Genomic DNA, 20,667 nt, shown 5'->3' with positions numbered 1-20,667 from the left:
GGGGCTCAGTCTTCTTGGCCTCAAGCATCTTCCCTGTCAAATATGCCATTTGGCACATGCTGTCCCTGCAGTAATGCCTGAAATCCGAGTGGACGCAGAGTCAAAGCCACTTTTCTGACCCCATCCAGATCTCGAAGGAGACAGCTCAAGATCTGCAGTGGTGGCTGACTGATCACAACTTGTCCTGTAGCAGACCGCTATCCCTTCCCCACTCAGAATTGACAGTTGTGATAGATGTATTTCTACTCGATCAGGAGGGTGGGGGCAGAGGAGGTCTTCTGGCAGAGATGGAGATCTGAGGTCTCTAGATTCCAGCGGAACTGTAGCTCCACATCAGACTACTGGAGCTACAGACAGGTATCTGAAAGAAACAATTCGTTATAGATTCCTTACCTTAGAATTATCCCCAGGTGTCAGACTGGATCCGGAAAGTTTTTCGTCAGCAGTACCTCTGCACGTAGGAAGGTGGCGTCGGTCAGCTCCGCGTCCGTCGTGATCGCCGGGATGACGTTGCAGAAGCTACTTTGATGTCGTCCTCGCGTGCTGACTTCAGTTCTTTTTTTCCGCACCAGCCAGCGCAGATCCGGAGAGAGCGGTACCTCCAGTCACTTTTTAACTGACTGAAATTTTTGAGTGACTTTTGTCGACGTCTTTTGAGTCCGACTCCAGGTGCACGTAGGAATGCCTGGCTTCAAGGCGTGCGGTTCCTGTTGCTGCATGTCTGTGACGGATCCGCACCGCGTGTCTCTTTTGCCTGGAGTGCGACCATGACACCAAGTCGTGCTCAGACTGCCGGACCATGGCTCCGAAGTCTCAGACCCAGAGCAAGCCCTGCCCAGCTTCGTCAGTTCTACGAGGCGATGCATGCCATCTTTGGGCAGCCCGAACCCACCGGCGCGCTTTCGGAACAGCGGACTCGGTTAGGGGTCCTAGGCCTTCTTTCCTGGCAGATCACGTGCCGCATGGCCCCCATGGATCCAGGCCTGGGTCCGGATCGACGCTGGTTGACCTCATTACACCTCCACTGGTGCTGCTTCCTTCAGCACCACACCTGCACTCTACGCCGGCTGTGCCCCCAGCCGACATCTACCCCGGCCTCCATCCTGATGTGGACACGGAGCCGGACCTGCGGCATCTGACGCCGCATCCAGCGCCACGTGAGGGATTTGTGCCCCTGTTCACTCCTGGGGTCCCTTCCAGGCCAGATTGGCACCCAGAGGACGAGGAGAGGTGGGAGGGGTCAGGAGACCCTCTGACTGACCAGTTGGATTATGATCCAGACTGGAGAGAGGACATGGGGGAAGCCGGTAGTCTCGATACCTAACCGGACCTTGGCATGTTGTCTCCTCCTACCGCGGCTACGGAGGATGGAGAGCTTCCTATGCAGTGGTGTTGCGTACTGCTCTCCTCCTCGAGCTTCCTACGGTGGCAGTCAGGTCTAACCTCCTGACAGAGGTGCTTCAACCACAAGCGTGCTCTTCGGAGCCCCTGCTGCCATTTAATGAAGCACTTTTGGGCACCTGGTCCAGGCCCAACACAGGGGCTCCTGTGGACAGGATGATTGCCTGATGCCACTGCTTGCCCTGGGCGACCCCACTTTCCTCTCCCAACACCCCACCCCTAAAAACTTGGTGGACCAAGCCTCTGCTTCCAAGAGCGCATTCCCTAATGCTCCACCAGATAGAAAATCCAAGAAGCTGGATCATCTTAGAAGATTTTCTCTTCTGCCAGCTTGGGACTGCAGTCGGTAAACACCGCTTGTCTGTTGGGCAGTTATTACCACTCTGCCTCAGTGTTTGGAGGAGGCCCAGACCGTAATCTCTCGGGTTGTTGCCGCTTGGAGGGACGCAGCAAAGTTTACCATCCGCTGGGGGCTGGATAACGCAGATTCTCTAGGCAGGATGATTTCCACGTCGGTAGCCCTTCCTCGCTACACCTGGATGAGATCGACTGGCTTTTCTGGGTGATGTCCAGAGCACCCTTATGGACATGCTCTATGATGGCCGTCGCCTTTTTTGTGACAAAGCAGACCACTCTCTAGAGCTTTTCAAGGACTCACGGGCTACGGCCAAGTCCTTGGGCCTCTCCAACCGCCCTACGCAGTCTGCTTTTCGTCCCTTTCGTGGCTACGGAAGGGGTGCCCCACTATGTCCCGCCCAGGGCCACAGGCCTACGCAAGTTCCACAACCTTTGCGCGGCCTGGAATGTGGGAACCACTGCTGTGGTTTTGGGGGCCAGCGAGCAGGCCAGTCCACCAACCCCCCCTCTGCTTCCACCTCCAAACCTTCCTAGTCAGACATTTCAGGCCCATCAAACGCCAGTGGGTGGCAGGATCTGCCATCTCATCCCCCATTGGCGCACCATCCCGTCGGACAGGTGGGTTTTGCAGATAGTCCGAATGGGCTACTCCCTCCCCTTCGAGGCCACTCCCCCTCCCCCAGCCATGCCACCTCAGTACCATTGTATGTCGGAGGACCATCTGGGCCTTCTCCAAAAGGCAGTCACGGCTCTCTTGGCCAAGGGAGCCATCAAGCTCTTTCCTGCCCCAGAAGTAGGTTGTGGTTGTTATTCCCACTACTTTCTGGTACCCAAGAAGGACAATGGCTTGCGTCCTATCTTGGATCTAGGGAACGTCCAGAAGGAGAAGTTCAAGATGTTGACACTCGATAAAGTCTTGTCTGCCCTAGACCCTGGAGACTGGATGGTAGCGTTGGACTTGCAGGACGCTTACTTCCACATCCCCGTCCTGCCAGCCCACCGGCGTTACCTGCGGTTCACGGTAGGCCACACGCACTTTGTTTACCATGCTCCCCTTTGGCCTTACCAGTGCCCCCCCTGGGTGTTCACGAAAGTGATGGCAGTGGTCGCAGCTCATCTGCGCAGATCAGGGGTTCCAGTCTTCCCTTATCTCGATGACTGGCTGTTAAAGGTGGCCTCGCCCCACTCTGTCATCTCCCACCTCCAGGGTACAGCCGACCTCCTGCATTCGCTGGGGTTCTCCATCAACATGCCAAAGGGATACCTGAACACCTCTCAGAAGCTCCGCTTCATCGGAGCGGTTCTGGACACGACACAGTTTCGGGTTTATCCTCCCGAATAGTGAGTCCGGGATTTTCGGGCTATGATTCAGATCTTTCAGGCCCCTATCCCGAGTTTTGGTCACGATGACCCTGAGGCTGCTGGGCCTCAAGGCCTCTTGTATCCTGCTGGTCGATCATGCCGGGTGGCATATGCAGGCTCTGCAGTGGGATCTGAAGTTCCAGTGGGCGCAGCATCGGGGAAATCTGTCCAGTTGCATCCAGATCGCGGAGGGCACTGCACGATAATTGCAGTGGTGGCTCACGAACCAGGATTGGGTCAACGGCAGATCCCTTTCCCTTCCCCAACCAGAACACACAGTGGTGACAGACGCATCTCTTCTGGGATGGGGCTGTCACATGGGAGAGGCGGCGATCAGAGGCCATTGGTCTCTGGCGGAGTCCGGGCTCCACACCAACCTTCTGGAGCTTCGGTTGATCTGTCTTGCACTCAAAGCCTTTCTTCCCTCTGTTCGGGAAAGAGTAGTGCAGGTGTTCACAGACAACACTACCGCCATGTGGTACTGCAACAAACAAGGCGGGGTGGGGTCATGGACCCTATGTCAGGAGGCCCTCCGCCTTTGGACATGACTGGAACATCAGGGTATATCCCTGGTGGTTCAACACCTGGCAGGTTCCCTGAACGCCAGGGCTGACAAACATAGCCGCAGGGGCATGATGGATCAGGAATGGCATCTTCACTCTGAGGTGGTGCAAGGTCTGTTTCAGACGTGGAGAGAGCCTTGGTTAGATCAATTTGCCACCGAAGAGAAAGTGCAATGTCAGCAAGTCTGCGCATTGAAATTTCCAAGGCGGCACTCGCTCGGCTACGTTTTTCGTCGCTAGTGGAGTTGCGGTCTGTTGTACGCCTTGCTGCCTATACCACTTCTACCCAAAGTGCTGAAGATCAAGCGTCACTGGGCCCAAGTCATTCTCGTGGCTCCGGATTGGGCATGAGGAGTCGGGTATCCCAAGCTGCTCAACATGGCCATCAATTCTCAGTTCAGACTGCCTCTTCGGGAGGATCTTCTGTTGCAGAAGCAGGTGACGGTCCTCCACCCGAACCTGTCCAGCCTCCACCTTCTTGCGTGGAGGTTGACCGGCGGCAGTTGATGTCATTCGATTTGCCTCCCGATGTCTGTGATGTAATCTTGGAAGCCAGGCGTCCCTCCACTAGGCGTCCCTGCCGATGGAACACATTTGTGGCATGGTGAGCAGCAAAAGCTGTGGATCCCCGTTCTGCCCCTCTTTCTGAGGTTCTCTTGTTCTTCCTTTCTGTGGCCCAGCAGGGTTCTGCTCTGGGTACTAACAAGGGCTATCTCTCGGCCATTTCTGCCTTTCTTAGGCTTCCTGATCAGCCTTCTCTCCATGTCCCCGGTTGTAAATCGTTTCTTGAAAGGCATTACTCCTCTCTTTCCTCCTGTCCCCTTCGTAATGCCTCAGTGGGACTTGAATTTGGTCTTGACCTATTTGATGTGCGCTCCCTTTGAGCCGCTTCACAACTGTACCCTTAACTCTTAAGACTGCATTCCTGGTAGCTATCACATCTGCCAGAAGAGTGAGTGAGCTCCAGGCTCTTTCATCCAAGCCTCCTTTTTTTTGGCTGTACATTCGGACAAGGTTGTCCTAGGAACCCGTCCATCCTTCCTTCCCAAGGTGTTCACCTACTTTCATATTGGCCAAACCATCACTTTGCCCACCTTCTTTTCGACTCCGCATCCTTCTAAAGAGGAAGAAGACTCCACCGTCTGGACCAAAAACGTGTGATTTCCTTCTATCTGGATCGCACTAAATGGTTCTGGGTGGATGATCAGCTCTTTGTTGGCTATGTGGGTGCCAAGAAAGGTCGGGCCGTACACAAGCGGACCATCTCCAGATGGGTTGTTTTGTGTAGTAAGGCCTGTTATTCTCTGCCTAAAAAGTAGCCTCCAGTGGAGCTACGCGCCCATTCCACCAGGGCGACGGCAGCCACTACTGCTTTGGGACGAGGAGTCCCTCTAAATGACATCTGTCAGGCAGTTACGTGGGCATCCCTGCACACATTCACGGAACACTACTGCCTGGACAGCCAAGTCCAGAGAGACGGCTTCTTTGGCCGTTCTGTTCTCTAGGACTTTCTGGTGTGAATTTGGTTCACAGACCCACCTCTGGGGTTTGTTTTGCTGTGGTATCTATTCTAATGTAAGGAATCTAGAACACGGTTTCTTTCAGATGAACAAGTTTCTTACTTTCGGTAATATATCTGTAAGAAACATAGGTTAGTTAAAGAATCCTTACCGCCCCTGATTTGCAGAGTTAAGGACATCCTTTCAGGTCCCTAGTTTTGTGCACCAGTGGTCAGTGTCTTGCATGGCTCTGCGTTTCTGGCACGGAGAGTCGTGTACAGAACTGACATCGGCACGCGAGGGCATTGTCTAAGTAGCTACTACTTCGTCATCCTGGCGATCACGATGCCAATGATGGACGCGGAGCCTACCGACGCCACCTTCCGACGTGCAAAGGTACTACTGACGAAAATCTTTCTGGATCCAATCTGACGCTTGGGGGTAATTCTAAGGTAAGGAATCTATAACCTATGTTTCTTACAGATATATTGTTACCGAAGGTAAGTAACTTGTCCGTTTATCCCTGTTGGCTTTCCATCAAGGGAAGACTGATGCAGGTTCTTGTTGACACCACCACCATGTGCTACTGTAACAAGTAGGGCAAAATGGGCTTCTGAGGTCTGTGACCCCTTGGCTTTGCATCTCTGGAGGTGGGTGGAGCCGCGAAACATCTTTCCATTTGTCAGTCTCCTGGTGAGGTCCTTTAATGGCAGAGCAGACTACCTCAGTGGTGTCTCCTGGCATATCATGTGTGGTGTCCACAGACTGAGGTCGGGACAGGGCATGTTTTTTCAGTGAGGTGAGCCCTGCCTATTTTGAATGCATAGTGCCAATGGTTATGAGATGCATTCCCAATCCTAACTTTCCTGGTCCGAATTTCGAGAAAGGTCAAGACCGACCAACCTTAAGTCATTCTAATTGTCCCAGATTAGGCTAGTGGAGTGTGGTTCCCGGAATTCCTGAGCATGCGCATCTGACTTCCGATCGGGCTACCACTTTGAGTACCTCCTGTCTCAACAATAGGATCAGGGTCCTTAGTCAACAACTTACTCTTCCGTGCATTAAGATTGAACAGCTGGGCTGTTGACTGCATATGACTGTCTGAGGTGGTGCTTGTCATTCTCGCTGTCAGATGCTCATGAAATCCATCTATGCATGATGCTGAGACAAGTTTGTAACCGTGCCTCTTGTTTGTTTTTCTTTTTTTTTTTAAAAGCTTTATTTTTCGTTTTGTAAAGAAAAACAAACCATTGCAACAAACAAAAAGCAAAATATATACCCTCACAATCGCGATAACCTGGAATTTGCATTTGCAATAGTTCTTTCAGCATACAGTACTTGCTAACTTTTTCTGTGTACACATTTTTGCATCCACCTTCTACCCCAAAGAAATGGCAGTGAGGACTGCTCTGGTTGCCTTTTTACTTAAGGTTGTGACTCTCTTCCATGTTGGTCAGTCGAACACTCGGTGTTCTTTACAAGTTAGCACATTGGTAGTGATGGATAAAGCAGTCGCACATCAAGTCCTACGTGTTTCTCAAATTAAAGATTTTCCTATAGATTCACGGTGCCCCACAGGGTAAGAAAAAACATCTCACTACCAAAAGATGTAAGCATGAACAGGGCCTTCAGGAGGAAAGCCTGTTACAAAAAACGTTTTTTATTACTTAGAACTACCCCGGCACTCTAACATTTAAAGTTGTGATGTCAACCAGTATTCTGAGTCAATTACATAAAGCACAACAAAACATGACTGTTTAGATAATCAGTGCTGTCCCCTCAATAACAAACCATAAATATCATGCAGTGCTCCTTAGAAAAGATCAAACATAACCGCAATAAGCCAACATAGTTTTTGTTCTTAATATCCGCAGAGTTTAATGTAGTATAAAAGGTTTGAGAACATAACAATTGTAATCCCAGAATGATGATGAAAGTATGCTATAAAAAATACAATGTGGTTTCTTATTGTTCATACATTGTATACAGTTGAAAAATACAGTTTCAATCTTTTACTGTCTCATTTATAATACACAATATACAAAGTGGTGACCCAATATGAAAATCTAAACCTGAAAGTTTCTCAGGATTGATGTCAGAAAAAATGCTAGAGAACACAAGAACCCCGTAGGGGGAAACAATCCAAAGTCGCCACCCCGTCGGGGAAACAGTCCAGGACAGCCGACACGTGTTTCGTTACAATATGCAACTTTTTCAAGGCTGTAAATGCAATGTCCACAAGAGAGATACACATCAATTGTCAAAAATTGAACATATGGGTCTATGTACAGATATCTGTGCACTAAAGTATGAGAAGAAATTATTTAAAGTTCAGAAGGGAATAAGTATTTAAAAGTGATTTGACAAGCTCTAAAAGTTTTAATTATTTCTTTTGAAAGATCAATGAAAGAAGGTAAGAACTAGAAAGTCACAAGGTTACCCAAGAAGACCAATACAGAAGTGCAGAAAAGGTTCCAGAAAAGGTGTTATAAGGCTTAAGAATTTCAGCAGACATCTCAAAGCACAGCATGCAAACCCGAATAAAGTTTCATGTGAAACCCAGTCCTAACATTTGTGCTTAGTGTAGGTATGGCAACCACCCAGATCCTAGAGAGATAATAAGTACCTTAAATATTTCAGTTACGCGAATTGTAAATGAGTCAGAGTCCATATGATGAGCCGTCGCCCAATAATCGACACAATGTCCTTGAATAATCCTGTATTTATGGAGATAAATGCAGACGCAGTGCCTGTTTGTAATAACATTAGTCAATAATGGGTCATATTGACAGTGATTCCTATTATTTGAGAATATAGAGGTTATGGTGTGTCATACCTTAATTCTTTCAACAATAGCGGATCCTTGAAGTATATTTACGTTTGTGAAATCAACATCAAATTTGTCTATGAAGGACAGAGAGGAACAAAGAGGCTGCAGTTAGTCAAAGTGGGCACTCGAGTACCCAATCAATACTAGAATCAGTTGGCAGCAACAAATAATTGCAAAGTCCCCCTATTCGTAAAGAAGGAGCACAGAGTGGCATAATGATTGAAAGCCATGGGGCAGTACGCCAGGCGTCGTAACGCTAGTGTGCATATAAAGAGCGCTCTGATTTTCAAAGGCGAGCGTGTAGCATTAAAAACTAGTGCTGCCCGGTGGAGAATTATCAAAAAGGTCTCCGTCCTAAAGTGAGTAAACCAAGCAAACACAGGGTTGTATTAACAATTTTCACGATACTCACATATGGCCAACAAAGCATCTAGTTGCTGCTGGAAGTGCTATGATAGGTCCCTATAGGTGAGTGAACAAAAGTGTGTTAAAAAGACACTTTCTCATATATGTAGTTCAGAGCTCGCGCTGTAAACGGTCTGTTTAGCAATCAGAGTTTCAAACTTACCTCCAAGCCAAATGTGCAATCAGCAAAACGGGGGTCAGGCCATAGGAGCAGCTGCAGTCTCCGACTGCATGTCTTTATACCATGTAATGGTAACCATGGTAAAAGGACCATGTACCTCGGTGTGCTTCCTGTCAGAAAAAGTGAAAGAGGAACTACAGGAAGTCACGGAACGTATCCGCCATATTGGAGCGGGAGAATGGAAGACATGTAATGGTAACAATGGTAAAAGGACCAGGTACCTCGGTGTGCTTCCTGTCAGAAAGAGTGAAAGAGGAACCACAGGAAGTCGCGGAACGTATCCGCCATATTGGAGCGGGAGAATGGAAAAAGAGCGTCCAGAACTCCTCCACCATATTTTTGAAGAATACCCCAATTCTAACGATACGCTTAATAATGGGCGTGAATTTCGGATATATATGACTCTTTATTGTAAATCCTAATACATAGGATCGTAAAAGTCCATACAAGATATGTACCTTGCTACAAAAAGATGTATAATAAACAAAGAGTACCAGATAACGTGTTCCAAGAATGATTCGTGTCTAAACCCCTTAGGGGAAATACAGCCCCCAGTACAATGCAACACAACAAAGGGTGCGATTAGTATCATAAGCCATATGGTGAACACAGACAAGTTTGTTAAAATTGTAAGGGTTGTTAGTTGTAAATAGGACATAATAGACAAAATTGGTCAACCTCCTAAGGATTATATGAGAAAATCCATGTCCCATTTGATGAAACCCGTAAAGACAATAGACCATCTCTAATGTAAGGAATAGGAAGGAGTTTTAAGAGAGGTATGATAAAGCACATGTATTATCATTAAAGAAGACACTAATGCAAATCCTATTAACAATACATCCTATTTGTATATTCATTAATGTTAGCACCCATACAGCCAGAGAATCAACAGATGTAATAGCATTAATCATTGAGAAATACATGTAATTCTTTGTCAAAATTAATCCCCTGTTCTACCGCCCGAAGACGGATGATCCATTGGGCTTCCAACTTCCTAAGAGCGGAGATACGATCCCCACCCCTGGGATCGTTGAATGCTTGGGCTATTCCATGAAACTTAACATTCAGGAGAGAGCTATTAGGATGAGCTGTGTTAAAGTGCACCGCTGCTGTCATTTTTGCTAATAGCCCTTACATGTTCCTGAATTCTTTCTTTTACAGCTCGAATGGTGCTACCAATATAAATCAGATCACAGGAACATTTGATGCAGTACACTATGAATTTGGAATCACAATTCATAAAATCCCTGATGGTGTGTGTAGTTGAGGTATTATAGCAAAATTCTTTAATGCCAATGCTGGCCAGAGGGCACATATTGCAATGAGTATATTTATAAAATCCTTTGGGTTTCATTGGTAACCAGGATATGGTCTCAGGTTTCACTGGTAGATAACTCGTACAGAGAATATCCCGTAAGGTTTTGTTTCTCCTGTGTATGATCTTAGGTTTATTTGTCAGATGTTTTTTCAAAGACTTATCTAATAACAGGAGATGCCAATGTTTGGACATGATCTTGTAAATGGCATTGCTTTCCATATGGAAATCTGTAATGAGGCCTACTTTATTGAGACTCTCTTTTTTAGTAGTTTCTTTGAACTTTTTCTTTAGTAATGTGTGTCTGGATGTACGTAAGATTCGCTTTTTGGCGGGTTCTAGCAGGTCGGTGTTCTTTACTCCCCCTACCCCTTGAAGCAGGAGGAGAGGCTCCATCGGTTGGACCCCAAAAGGGGCTTCAAGGTTTTATACTGACCATACGAAGCACCATTGAGTGAACGATCAGCTGTTTGCAGGGTTTTCTGGAGAGAAGAACAGGAAGACTGCAGAAAAGGGTCCTGTTCACGTGATTAGGTCTCTGTATCAAGATCTGCTATGCACTGGCCATGAAACACCTGCTGCGGGTCTGAGAGCGCATTCCATAGGCCTTTACATTGGAAGACCATGTACTTCCCTGTCTTCTTTTAGTAAACATTTCAGAACCATGCTTTTTAATACTTAGACTAGCTTTCTTTGCCATCTTTTCTTTCCCTCCTGCTGAACTGGCTAGCGCCAAGACCCCCTCAGGCAGACGTTGCACTTTATAAAACGTATTTGTTTCATTTCATTAGGACTGCTTTGGTGCGAGGTGTCCCTGTCCGTCACATCTGGTTGTGAGTGTGTGGCAGTGCACACTTTCACAAAACATTCCTGCCATCCAGGTCCGACATGGAGGACACTTCTTTCGTCAGGACTTTTGGGGTTTGAGTCCACACCACAGTCCACTCTGGCTTTGTCAGGTACTGCTTTGGTATCTATTCTATTGGTGAAGAATCTGCAGTTAATAGTATCCACCAGAAGAACAAGTTACTTACCTTCTTTATTTCCTGTTTTGGTTTCTCATTTGGTGGCTTTTCTATGTAACGGCAGATTGCTCGCTGTCCTCCCGTCTCCCCATTCTGTGGAGTGGCCTCTGACGTCTGAAAAGGTCCCAAGTTGTAGATCACCAACACTTGTTTTGAGCTCTGTCTGATGGCTCAGAAAGGTAAAAGATAAAAAACTGACATCAGATGCACAGGTTGCACTGCTGAAAAATTCTCTGAATACAGTCTGGTGCTGGGGGAATACTCTACAGGTGAGGAACTTGTGGTTGTATTGAGTACGTGTTATGCAAGTGGCATCGGGATGTCCTCGGAGTGCTCGTATGAGACCTTTAGATTTCTTTAGTGGGCATTCCCTCTTCCTCTGGTTATTTCAATATGATTGTGTTGTGAATTAAACCTACCCACAGGAGTAGTATCCTGTAGTTATCAGGAGTGTGGAATTCCTATAGCCCGACCCAGGACATATTATTTTGGGTCAAGGACAACCGGTTTTTATGGTTTTTGTCTTTGGGACAAGTAGGTACAACCCCCTGCAGCACAAACCCTCTTAGGTTTTAGTTTACAGTAACACATTATGGATCAGGAAAGGAAATTGTCTGCTGCTAAGGTAATATTTGTTTTTATGGTTCTTAAATACAAAGTCTTTGTTATTAGGGTGAGCTCTCTGGGGAAATGGTGTAAGCTGGGACTGCACTACTGACAGTTGTTGCAGTATAAAAATGTGTACACATGTTTGCAAAGTTTAACAATATGAAGCTACGGATAATGCTCTCTGATAAGAAGCAAATATATGCAGAATCTTGAAAGCAAGATTAATGATTATTTGCTTTCAAAATAAAATATTCACAAATACAACTAGGAAAAAAAGTTTTGCTAAATTACTGAAAATGTTAGGAAGCATTTCTTTGACGCATCAGTAAAATGTTTCGATACATGCTAGAATTTAAAGGAATACTTAATGGAAAATCAGTGTAGTCCGTTTTAACAAGATTATGGGAAAAATGAAAATAATCAAGCAATGGCAACCCCCCCCCCCTTTGAAAGACAATAGGTCTGGCATTGGTGGCAAGCCGATTGGTTTTGTCAATGTGTGTCTTGTTTTGGCATGGCTTTTGTAAAACTTTGTTGTAGGAACTGCTGGGCCCTCACCATTATAACAAACATTGGCTAAATGCTAACATATTTTTTGCTCTCAAAAAGGACACATTGCGACAACAGTTCCTGGCAGTAAACAAAACTTTGTGTGATGATATGCTGCTTGTAAAACAGCAGCATTCTGTTGCATCGAAGCCAGCCGATGGAGAAACAAATCCTTTCAATAAAAACAAAAGATCTTGGTAAGCACCAGACCTAACTAGATGCCCAATTCTTTTTTTTTTTTTTTTTTTTTTTTGAAACCGTTTATTACAAATCTCAAGAATATACAATTATGGGCCCACAACCTTCCGGCCGGCCGCTAGGAATGGCAGAAACATATGGCATACGTTCATAGAACACTTGGCATTACATAGGAGCATAAGCAGGAGTCCTCAACATCATGGGCCACAGCCATAATACGTCACAGTGCGGTTTCATTTTATACAAACAACAAGAAAACAACACCCACAAGGCTACCCTACAGTCGAAAGTAGCAGCACGTGCTCCCCAATGGGGAACCCCAACTATCAGAGGAGTCCAAGGAGGGGAAGGGAAACAGAGCGAGGACTGGGGGAACCCTGTGCCCGGGGCTAGGGGAAGGGGTCAGCTAAGGGGACGGGGCTGGTGAGGCAGCAGGCAGCAATGGTGGCGCGCAAATACTCCCACGGTAGGCGTTCCAGGGGCCCCACACTTTCACCCATGTCCCAGGCTTACCCCTCGCCACATACACCACCTTTTCTCGAAACATGCACCAGTCCATGTGCTCTTTCCAGGCCGACACCGTCGGGGGGTCCTGGGATCCCCACAGTTGTGCAATGTCACGCTTAGCAATCATATATCCCAGAGTCACCCACCACGTTTGCGGAGCCGAGTAGTCAGTTGGTTCCCACACATTCAACAGGCATCTCCTCGCTTCCGGAAGCAGCGCAACACGCGTAACCACTCGCAGGACCTCGTGCACACCGCGCCAGAATTGCTCCACCTTCGGGCATTCCCATAAAATATGCAGGAAGGTCGCCAAGGCACCACAACCACGCTTACACAATCCATCCACAGTATAGCCCATGCGCTGAAGCCTTGGCCCCGTCATGTAGACCCGGTGGAGTATCTTGAGCTGGACGAAGCGAAGGCGAGCCGGTATAGCCACCTCCTTCGGAGAGGCCACCGCGGAGATCCAGTCCTCATCGTCCAATTCCAGACCGTCGGCAACCCAAGCCTCGCGAAGGCCAATCAACAAGCCCGATCGCTCATTAATCAGTTTTTTATAAATAAGGGAGATCGTACTGTCTGGGACGTGGCCATCTAGCACTCTATCCTCCAGGGGGGAAGACTCCGGGATGGAGGCGACGTCTGGGAAGACGGAGCCCAGTGCATGACGGATCTGCAGGTATCGAAAGTATTCACTGCCCTGCAACTGAAACTCCGTCTGCAGCATCTCGAATGTTTTAAATCCTCCCCTCGACCAGAGATCCCCCACTTTACTGATGCCTATCATGTCCCATTTTGCGAAGCCCTTCGAGGTCCAGAGAGAGCCCAACTTCTCAGACGCATACAGCGGTGACGCCCGGGTCAAACGGTCCTTCCACCCCATAGCTGCATTAGCCGCATGCCATACTCTGACCATGACACGCGTAGGTCCCGTCAAGCGAGCGTCGGGCGCGCCAGAGTAGAGCGCTCGATTGTAGTCGCCACCGGGCAGTAGCATCTTGTCCATCTCAAACGCCGGGTTCAAGGCGGGCCCATAGAGGCCATGGTTAATTGCAGCTAGCTGGGAGGCCCAGTAATACCGTTTAATGTCCGGGAGGGCAATCCCCCCGTCATACCATGGGAGCGTCAACTTCGCCAGGGCAATGCGCGGCCTCCCGTCCCAGAACAGGCGGCGCTGTAAACTCTCCACCTCACGGAAGTAGCGCGCCGGGACTGGGTCCATAGTGTTCTGGAGAGCGTATAAGAAACGTGGCAACGACATCATCTTGAACAACGCCGCCCGGCCGAGCGGCGAAAGCGGCAGGCGCCGCCAGCGCACGACGTCCTCCTTCAAGTGCTGGAGAGGGGGAAGCAAGTTCCGCTCGTAACGAGCCTCTGGGTCCAGGGTAATGTAGACACCCAGGTATCGAAACCCCTGAGAGGCAATCTGAATCGGACAACCCCGCGGAAGGACAGGAGCCTCCCCAGAGAGCACATACACGCATGATTTAGCCCAGTTGATGACAAGGCCTGAGTTCCGGCCGAATGAACGTAAAACATCAACCAGGACTATGAGTGACTTACGTGGGGAGGCTAGGTACAAAAGGATGTCGTCAGCGTATAGGGACACACGGTCCTCATATTCGGGGGTCCAACGGAGTCCACGGATGGAGGGGTGCCACCGCAGCCACTCCGCCAGGGGCTCCAAGGCCAGCGCAAACAGGAGCGGCGACAAGGGGCAGCCCTGTCGCGTGCCCCGGCCCAGCTCGAATGGGGCCGAAACTCTTCCATTCACCACCACCTGCGCCAATGGGCCCGAATACAACAATTTGACCCAACTGATGAAGCCCGGGCCGAATCCAAACTTCGCCAGCATCGCCCAAATGTATGGCCACTCAAGCGTGTCAAACGCCATAGTGGCGTCTAAGGACGCCAAAATGGCCGGCTCCCGCACGAATGGGACACGTGCGAGCACCCCGTGCAAGCGCCGCAGATTAAGGGCTGTATTGCGATGGGGGATAAAGCCGGACTGGTCTTGGTGAACCAGGTCGCCCACCACGCCGACCAGCCGATTGGCCAGCACCTTGGCGAGAATTTTGGGCTCCGCATTCAAAAGCGAGATAGGCCGATAGGATGTGACCCGGTCCCGAGGCCTCCCCTCCTTGTGGATCACCACGATAGTAGCCAGACGCTGGTCCGGTGGGAGGGAGCCCAGCGAGTGGGCCGCCAGGAACATCGCGCGGAGGTGGGGCGCCAGTACATCTGGTCGCAACTTATATAACTCGATAGGGATGCCATTTGGGCCCATGGCCTTGCCAGAGGCAACCGAACGTATGGCGAGGGCAATTTCGTCGGATGTAAGAGCGGCATCCAGCGACACCCTGTCCTCCTCCGAGAGGGAGGGCAGCGCGATATCCCTAAGCAGGGAATGGGAGTCCTCCTCCAAGCAAGGAGAGACCGGAGAATACACCTCGCGGAAATAATCCGCGAAGCAGGAGACAATTTCTTCTGGCTTGGTGACACTCACACCATCCGTCCTCTCAATCAGCGGGACCACACGATTCACTCTCTCCTTTTTATCCAACCACGCTATCAGTTTGCCCGCCTTATCACCCACATCATACAGTCGCCCCTGCTGCTCTCTACTGAGGCCCCTGGCCGCCTCCGTAACGAGGGCCCTGTAGGCCGCCTGCTTAAGTTGTAGGACATGCAGTGCAGCATCCGTCACTCCGCCCTCTAAATCACCCTCCAATTCAACAATTTCGGCCTCCACCCGGGTAACCTCCTCCCGCTCGCGCCTCCGGGCATGGGAAATGAGGGACAGGGCCTCTCCTCTGAGAACTGTCTTGAAGGCTTCCCACAAGGAGATAGCCGAAGGGACGGACCCCACATTCTCATCAAAGTATCGCTGCAGGGATTTAATCACAGCAGCGCGAATGGTGGGGTCGCGCAGGTACCAGGCATTGATGGGAACTACCCTGCCCTCACCCCCCGGAAGGACATCAAAATGGAACAGGAGCGGGGAATGATCTGAAATACCCCGCGCCAGATGGCGCACCTCCCCCACACTCCCAGCATAGGCCGCCGGGACAAGGACATGATCAAGCCGTGAGAGGCTACCATGTGCCCCCGAGTGGAAAGTGTACTGCTGCTGCGTGGGATGTTTTAAGCGCCAGCAGTCCACCAATCCCAGTGTATCCAAGAGGCCAGATAGCCACGCCTGGGCCCGGGGGAGGTCCCTAGGGGGGTGACGATCCAGAGTCCCAGAAACCACCGCATTGAAATCCCCCCCAACCACTAGGAGTCCCCCCGGAAGGCCCAGGAGGAGGCGCCCCAGGTCTGCAAAAGTGGTCGCCTGTAACCCCGGTGGGACGTATACCGATACAAAAACCACTACTTTGCCTTCCATTCTCCCCACTAAAACAGCATAGCGTCCCCTATCATCATGGCGCACCTCATCAATTTCCAACGGGAGCGAGTTCTTCACCATAATGCCCACACCCCGTGAGCCCGACGTGAAGCCCGAGTGGGCCACCAAACGATAGCCACGCCGATTCATGGCACAAAAAGAGTTTCCAATAAGGTGTGTCTCCTGCAGGAAGACTACATCGGGTGAGATTCGTTTCAAATACTGCAGGACCACACCTCGTTTGATCCTATCCCCCAGTCCATTAACGTTCCAAGACAACAAAGTCAACTCCCTACCCCCCCATAACACACAGGAGCCATCAATCGTCCCCCGGAGAGCACCTTAAAAACAATACAGAAAAGGGTTTGCCTTGTGGTAAAAACGAACAACAACACCCCACCCCAACTCCCCCCCCCCCAACAGAACTCCCCCCTCCCTGCACCCCTGCATGAGCCCAAACAGCCCCCCCAAAGTGCAGTGTGCCTGTCGCCCCATAGATGGTGAAACTAACTAAACCCCCAGAGGAGGAGGGAGAACCCCCAAGAGACCCCACACGACCTCCACAGGAGGAGACTTACTCGAACAGGCGAACAGTCAAAAGTGACATCAATTTTGTCCAGAGCGAGGCATAATATTAGTCCCTCAGTCCTGATCCGGCGGGCCCTCTCCCCCCACCGCTCCCCCCCCACCCCCCCGATCCCGATCCCCAGGCAAGGTATCTAACCAGTCCCCGGCTGCTTCGGGACGATCAAAGAAGTGCGTACGGCCATCCAACTCCACCCGCAGCTTAGCCGGGAAAAGCATAGCGTACTTGAGATTTAGGTCCCGTAGACGACGTTTGACTCCGAGAAAGCTTAGTCTCTGCTTTTGGACCGCTGGGGTGAAGTCAGGATAAAAATTTATATCCATATTGTCGAGTCTGACCGGCCCCTGTAGTCTGGAGGATTGCAGGATAGCGTCTCTGTCCCGAAAGTTGAAAATCCGGGCGATGAGAGGCCTCGGGGGGGCTCCGGCCTTGGGCCTTCCCCCGGGAACCCTGTGGGCCCGCTCCACCGCGAAGAATTTACTCAGTCCACGGGGCTGGAGGTGGGTGAGAATCAAGTCCTCCACGAATAGATCCGCCGCCGCCTCCTCCCGTCCCTCAGGCACCCCGAGGATACGGACATTGTTCCTCCGGGCCCGACCCTCAGAATCCTCCAGGCGACGATCCATCAGCGCGCTCGCCTGGCCAAGCCGGCGCACCTCCTTTTGGAGGGCTGCCACATCCGTCGTGAGGCCCGATGTGGTGTGGGCCAACGAATCGACCCGGTCATTAGTCTTGGATAAATCGGCCCTTACCAGGCCAACATCCACAAGGACCGAGTCAATTTTCTGCGCCAGTGTATCAAAACGCTGGTCCACCGAGGCCTTCATCTCAGCGATGGCGCCCATCACGTCTCGCAGGGTCAGGTCTGCGGGCAGAGCAGGAGTATCAGTCGGGCCCTCAGGGGACCTACGCGGCACCTCGGGAGATCCCTTCTGGAGGGTGTAGCGGTCCATGCTGTTAGACTGGTGGACTGCGCCACGTCGGGTCGATTTCACCTTTGCCCGATCTCCATCTTGCTTTGTGGACATGGTTCCAGTCCCACGGCTGTGCCAGGCACGTCGCAAAGGGCGGGCAAGCCGGTTCACGGGATCCGGGGGGGGGTCACCACAGGGCCACGGGGCAAGTCACAGCCGGCGGGTCGGCAGGGCACCCCAACGGGGCCACACTACCTCACAGTGCCCCGCGACCCAACCTCGCCGAGACAGCAAGGAGGGTGCAAAAGCGAACGCCCAGCCCGCCGCTGTTGTTGACTTTGCCTCCGGATCACCCCACAACTCCAATCCGGGGTCCGGCGTGGAGAAGGCCGGAAATCTCAATCGGTGCTACCGCCGGAGTCCGAGGTCCAATTTGGAAGCGGAAAGCGGGTGCCACCTCAGCTCGGGCTCACCAACACAGTCCCCTCATCTAGGACAGGATATTGTCAGGATATATGTAGGAGGTCGCGGAGGTCCTCGGGAGCCTCGCACCTACGCGGCCATCTTGGTTGCGCGCTAGGCTCCTCCCCCAGATGCCCAATTCTTAAAGAAAATCACAAAGGTGCATCCTTAGTATATGTCCTTAAATTAGTGCAGATTTACTGCTTTCGTGAATTCACACAAATTTACAGAAGTAGGCCTGGAAATCATACTCCTAGATAAAGTTTGTAAATTCCATTTTAGCACAAGCAAATATGCCTGTGTAGATTTGCTCATGCAAAAATCTGTTGAGAGTTTACAAGTTCACTTGCCCTTTTACAACTTGTTTTCCAACCATGGAAGAAGTTTTGCGTCTGCCCTAGTTGAGGAGTAAATTTCCAACCTTTCTCAGTATGGGAGAAGATTAGAGAAGAGCTGGTGAACACACCTAAAACATGCAAGTTAGTATGCTTCCACAGACTCAAAAGGGCATTCCAACCGTGGAACTATTGCTTACCACTACCTCCAATCCCAGTATGCAGATCTGCAGAAAGGTATCAAAATAATGGAATTGCTAATATTCAGACCTTACTTTAGTATGAGCTCTGACCTAATCAGAGAGACTATTATCAGTGCTCTTATATAATGAGATTACTGCTATTATATGTTGCTGCACTACATGGCACCAAAGGTACAAGTGGATTTGTGTAAAAAGGAACATTTCCCCTTCGTACCTATTGATACAAATAAGGCAGAGCTCCACCAACTATCATCAATCAATCAGACGCTCACATAAGTATCTGTATGATACCCATACACCCACAGAGAAGGAAAAAAGATGAAGAAAGACAAAAAAGATGTTCTAAAAAGGAAATTTATTAAATGAAGAAATGCGTATATAAAATGTTACAATAAATTTATCTTCTAAAAACCAATCTTATAGCAACTGGTGCAACAGAATAAGTATAATAAACTTTTTTTACACACTGCGAAACCTCCTTACACAGTAAGGAAAGTACATACCATAAAATTAAAGAGAGAAACAAAAAGACAGTACAATTTGTCATTAGTTTGTACACATTTGTAAAGGCAAGTTTATCCTGGAATCTGCTTAAGGAAAAATCCTAAAACTATCTACAGATTCAGTGGCCTACATGAATTTTGTTAATATAGCGTCAACGTGTTTCGATGGAGTTCAAATTTCTTGTCCCATCTTTCTCAAGACCACTTCATAAAAACTCTCTTTATGTTGCGCTTATATAGTTGCACCACAAATAGATCCTGTAATACTCTGTTGTATTTTATTCCTCGCACAACGGTGAAAGAACTCTAGCAAACTTCAGGGAGCGTATCCTCAACACTGCTCATTGCTTGACTTAATCCTACAACGATTTGATCATCATACCCTCGATATCGTTGGTTCCAATCACTAGAGGAGTGAACTGTACTCGAGGACTATAATACTCAATCAGCCATTCTTTTCAAGATTACAGGCTAGTTGGAAGTATATAACTTAAATGGTCTAATATTTTGGGAACATATACACTTTCCCAAGTAGGACGGCTGCACCCCCCGACTGGTTCACAAAACGGAGCACTCGTCCCTTGTCTGTCTTACATCCGTGTATTGGCGTCTACGCTGAGCCACAGGACCTGCCTCTTCGTGGGTCAAGTGGATTTTGTTACAGGACAAGTAGATTTCAGAAGCAACCTGTCTCATGGATAAGTAGATATTTTATTAAATTCCACACCCATAAGTTATATAGGATTGTATCTTTCATAGATCTGGATTCTTCATTTTTGGGAAGGAAATCTTAAGTAGAATGTTGGATCAGCAGGGCCGCAAAGTGCCAGGTGATTTGTGGTTCTCTGGATAATCTGTGGCTACCGGGCAGTAACCTTATGTGGGTACTAAAGTTTACTATTTGTGGCTCAGGGCCACCAGTACTCTCTGCTCCAATTGCATAATCAAGTTATTACCCTTAGCACTTACTGTAGTAGGCTAGAGACTCCTATTTAGCATAACACAGTAAATAACACAAAATGAACTTGATTTTCACTCAGTGCTATACAAACAAAGAAAATTAGGACCTTTATTGAGAATCAGATAAGCAACACAGTCATAAATATAATGCACAAAGAAAATTGGAGGGGGATAGCAGCTTTAGTTCTGATGTACGGCACAAGATGTTTCATAACATTTTTGGTAGAATTTGTATCATGTTGGCTGTGTGGCTATTATCCTTTTGAATCTTCTGTAGGTTGACGGTTTGTAGACTCCTAAAGTTCACTACAATATTTCCTATTAGTGTTTTAGTGAAGACAAGGGAAATAATACAGTCCTAAACTTACTTTACCATGTCTTTACTTCTAATTCATTGCTCTCGGAGTTTAACACTGGACAACACAGTGGACTACCGCTGCAGTGGTGGAGTTTCCCCATTTAAAATAGAATGGCTTTTTGTTTTTGTATAAAGAACCAAAAAAGTCTCACCC

At 49.0% G+C, this 20,667-nt stretch overlaps 1 protein-coding gene and 1 long non-coding RNA gene across 5 annotated transcripts in view; one reads left to right on the top strand and one right to left on the bottom strand.

The window, feature by feature from the left end:
* TOP2B (DNA topoisomerase II beta) overlaps window positions 1-20,667 on the top strand; it is a 497,734-nt gene that overhangs the window by 282,071 nt on the left and 194,996 nt on the right. The gene's annotated exons all lie outside the window — the stretch shown is intronic.
* LOC146788949 (uncharacterized) lies at window positions 7,154-8,091 on the bottom strand. The gene is made up of 3 exons (XR_014969726.1): window positions 8,019-8,091; window positions 7,809-7,932; window positions 7,154-7,402 (listed from the first exon to the last, which is right to left on the bottom strand). It is a non-coding gene; the product is annotated as an uncharacterized LOC146788949 (long non-coding RNA).

Source organism: Triturus cristatus, chromosome 10 (genome assembly GCF_964204655.1).
Source record: "Triturus cristatus chromosome 10, aTriCri1.1, whole genome shotgun sequence".
NCBI lineage: Eukaryota > Metazoa > Chordata > Amphibia > Caudata > Salamandridae > Triturus > Triturus cristatus.
The sequence above is the reverse complement of the archived record's forward strand: the minus strand, read 5'-3'. Positions and strand labels throughout refer to the sequence as shown.